Below are 4,142 nucleotides of genomic sequence, written 5' to 3' on the forward strand. Positions count from 1 at the left end.
AGGAATGCAACTCTGTGATCTGCTCTGTTCAGGCTATGTGGTACTCACACTGAAGTGGAAGAGCACTGTGGCTCTGTCTTCTTTCTGCATTGTTCAGCCTCCTCGTGTGCAAGGTATTCTTAGAGTGTATTCATATGTTGCATTGCTTTCAAGGGCTGAGAGGCAAAATAGCTCACAAATCCTGTGACCCATTGGTTGCTGCATGGCTTTTATTTCAAAGCCTTTAATTCCCATCCACATCTTCCCTTTGTTACTTGATCCCCTCCTGTCTCATGTATCCTGCTTGGCAGAGATAGACAGTATTTAGAGTAATAGCCTGATAGAGGCTTCAATTTCCGCCGTCACTCTTCATTCCAGGGAAGGATGACCCTTTTATGATGATGCTCCCATGCCCAAATCTTCAGATATATCTAGTACACAAAGCATTTCAAAATGTGTCACCAAATACTGCGTATTTGCAACTTCCCTGCAGAAAACACATCTTTACCTTAAGGAAAAGGGATATGTAGTGGTAAGGAATGCTAAATCTCATGTAACAAGGGGAAATTCTTCTCTGACTGCCAGCAGCATGTAAATGGCCCTCTCTGAGGAACGGAAGGAAACACACCAAAATCTGGGAATACCTCTGCTGATTGCCAAAATACGTTCTTCTCCAAAATATCCCTCCCCTTTGTGAATGTTTCCTCTTTCATCATGGGTGTGATCCAGACTGCTGTGTAACAGATGGAAAGGTTGTTACTGATGTCAGTAGATCTTGCTCTCTATCCCGTGACCAGTAAAAGCTGCTTCCCAGCCAATGTCGGAGGAATTCCTTAAAAAGAAGAGTTTTAGGAAACTATGAAATACCATTTCGCATGGAATCTGGGGCCTCACATGATTCTTCCTCTTATCTGCCAAGCTGGTGCATCCAGCTTTTCAAAGTTGTTTTGCCTAGCTCCATTGAAACATCATGAGATGTCCAATGTACAGACAAATAGTGTCCATTAAGGCAGAAAAAAACTTGATCGTATGGACGGAAATAGTCCTGGAGAGATCCCTCAAGCCTGTTGTAGGCCTGGATGTATACCAGCAGCTTGAGGACACTGAGGCTGTGGGTGTGTTCATCAGCTCCTGGGCACCCGGACTCCTGAGCTTTTGCGGTGTTGGCTGTGACACTTGAACGGCAGTCAAGAATACAGGAACCTGGCAATATAACTTTTATAAGGCACTACAGAGAATCAGCAACTGGATCATTGTCCGTTGGTTTTGGACACTCTTGGAAACCTATAAAGACATGGAATTTTGGCTTTGATCACAAAGAATTAAATAAATTTAGAAAAGTTTAGAAAAGTTGCTTTATTCAGAGAGTACGATTCTGTAAAATAAAAGAATTGGCTGGATAATGGGTGAAATCACAGTGGTGCCAGCTTGGAGGATTAAGGAAATACTCTCCTGTTTTGGTTGACTGCAGTAGACAGACAGCTATTGGTGGTTCTTCTTTTAGCTTGGGAATAGAGGTTTGAATAGCTTTGTCTTGTTGAAATGTGCAGTGCATCCTTAGGGATAAACCAGAAGTGAGTAGAGAAAAGGGAACTGCACCGAGTAAATGCTACAGTATGGCATGTTGTATGGTGTACATCGTCAAAGGTTTCTATGCAATGTACAGATTTGGGCTATTCAAAAGTGATGTTGCAGTGGTATGGTTTCTCGACTTACATTGATGGCATGCTTATCTTTAATGTGTTTCAGTGACGCTGTAATTTTAATGCTAATAGATTGTTCTGTGGTTTGATTTATTCTATGGAACCTGAACAGTGTTTTGTAAGTCATTTTGGCATCCATTCATAGATTGATACTATCATGGAATGGTTAGAGTTGGGAATGACTTTAACATTACCCCCTAGTTCCAACTGTTGTGCCATGGGAAGGGATGCCTCACACTGGACCAGGTTGCTCAAAACCCCGTCCAACCTGGCCTGGAAAACTGCCACGGATGGAGCATTTACAACTTCTTTTGGCAACCTGTTCCAGTGACTCAGCACCCCAAAAGGGAGCTCTGCGTTGGCCGGGAATCGAACCCGGGTCAACTGCTTGGAAGGCAGCTATGCTAACCACTATACCACCAACGCCTGGCACTTCTTTCCCAATCCTGTTGGATGAGAGAAGCTCTTCCAGTTGGATGAGAGAATCGGTAGAGGGCTGAGAAACAAAACACAACAGAGAAAATGCCAGCCAGGGAGCACAGTGGGGATAATGTTAAACCCAATGTATTACAGCTACAAGGTTAACACTATTAGTAGGGATAATGGATCCCCGGTGCTGCTCATTTTGAATGTCTGTCTCCTCTGTGCAACAAAGGGCTTGGATCACAGTCACAAAGCATAGGCAAGACCTCCTAAAAATAGAAGGGGCTTGAAACAGAATATCCTGAACTGACCCATTCACGTCTATGTAGAAGAATAACATAATACACACGTAGTTGGTGGAACCATTTGCGTACTGTATGAAGGGCTTTTTTCAGCATTTCCAGGAGCGAATTGTTTGATGCTAACCTGAAGAGCTGGCAAGGGATTGAGCACTTCGGCTCTGGTTCAGGAAAGTACAACATTCAGCATTCAACAAGATTTAATGCTATACTTGACGTTAAGCGTGTGCTTAAGTGTCCTGCTGGTCTGCAGCCCACTTGTTTAGCACCTTGTAACCAACTTTGGAATGGTGGAGTGGGCCGAGAAGTGCTAGCTAACGTTATCAGAACCAGTATCTGGTGCACCGTCCTTAAGCCCCATCCCCTTCTTTATCAAAAACAAATCTGGAAATGTTTCAAACTGGTTTCAGAAGAGTCTCTGTAGGACTGACCCCTGTATCTTGTAGGTTTCTGGCAAAACTCTTGTTGCCTTCACTGGGGCAGGGTTTGGTCTTCAGAGTCTCTGCAGAAAGGAACACCTGTCCTGTGAAAAGGGAGATGCTGTGGTGGCTGTAACTCTCTGTCAGCAGCTCAGCAAAGGTACCTTTGTTCTAGTGGTAGATCATCAGCTGCTCTGTGTGCTCTGGGATGATGGGCTCTTACACAGCTGGTTCTTGTGGGCTGTGAGGAGCAGCCGGGCACAGGGCACTGCTCACATGTTGCAATCAGGCACTTGCAGCAAGGTGCAGCTGTGGGCGGTGTCTTCATCAGTCTCTGCCTTCCCCATGCAGTGCCACATCGCCCAGGCACAGGCAGACGTGACAGGGCTTGGCCTTGGGCTTGCTATGGCAGGTCTCCCATTAGTAATCTAAAGAGCACTGAAAACTTTTCCTGGGACAGGCAGTGGTGTGGTGGGTCCGGGGGTCTTGGGATTCCAAAGGAAAACTTCACCATTCCTCTTCTGGCTACACAAGCATGAGCTGCAGTGGCATTTTTGTTCTTGTTCTGTTGAGAGTGTTGCGTGAGTTTGCTTCCTTTGGTAAAACACCTCTGCTGTCTTCTCTGTGGTATGTAATGCCTGGCAAGAGTGCATGATGGAGATGAGTCTTGGAGCACCTTCTATCTTCACAGCCGGGAGGCTGCTAAAGGAGGGAGGCTTTATTCATCTACGAATGATTTTGTCGGCTATAGCCAACTACAACTTGTTTTCTTAGACACGTACATGTGGAAATATTCTGTGTTCTGGATATGCTTTCACATATCAAGGGCACAAATCTCATTGAAAGTTCCGTAAGGACTGTGATCCCTCTTTATTTTTCAAATTATAGACAAAGGAGGACAAAAAGATGTATTTGGAAGGCTCTGTCTTCCCTTTGATGCTCAGATTGTCAAGAGACCAAACGATGAAGTCCCTTGAATCTGTCTAAATGTTTTAGGTAACAAGAAGTTCCCCATACAGCATAACTGCATATGTCCAAGTATTCTGATCTTTGGCTGATGACTCCATGTATTCGGGCTCGTAACTTCCTCAACTCAGAGGGCTGGAGCACCTCTGCTATGAAGGCAGGCTAAAGGATTTGGGCTTGTTCAGCCTGGAGAAGAGAAGGCTCCAGTGAGACCTGAGAGTAGCCTTCCAGTATATAAGGGGGTACAAGAAACCCGGAGAGGGACTTCTTGCAAGGGCATGTAGGGACAGGACAAGGGGGAATGGCTTCAAACTGACAGAGGGTAGATTTAGATTAGATATTAGGAAAAAAAA

At 44.9% G+C, this 4,142-nt stretch overlaps 1 non-coding gene across 1 annotated transcript; it reads right to left on the reverse strand.

Moving 5' to 3' along the window:
- Positions 1–2,036: 2,036 nt before the first annotated feature.
- Positions 2,037–2,108, reverse strand: TRNAG-UCC (transfer RNA glycine (anticodon UCC)). The gene has a single exon. It is a non-coding gene; the product is annotated as a tRNA-Gly (tRNA).
- Positions 2,109–4,142: the final 2,034 nt, after the last annotated feature.

Source organism: Pezoporus flaviventris, unplaced genomic scaffold (genome assembly GCF_033815535.1).
Source record: "Pezoporus flaviventris isolate CSIRO_AGI_PZ_B2104156 unplaced genomic scaffold, CSIRO_AGI_Pfla_v1 ptg000002l, whole genome shotgun sequence".
NCBI classification, from domain to species: Eukaryota; Metazoa; Chordata; class Aves; order Psittaciformes; family Psittacidae; genus Pezoporus; species Pezoporus flaviventris.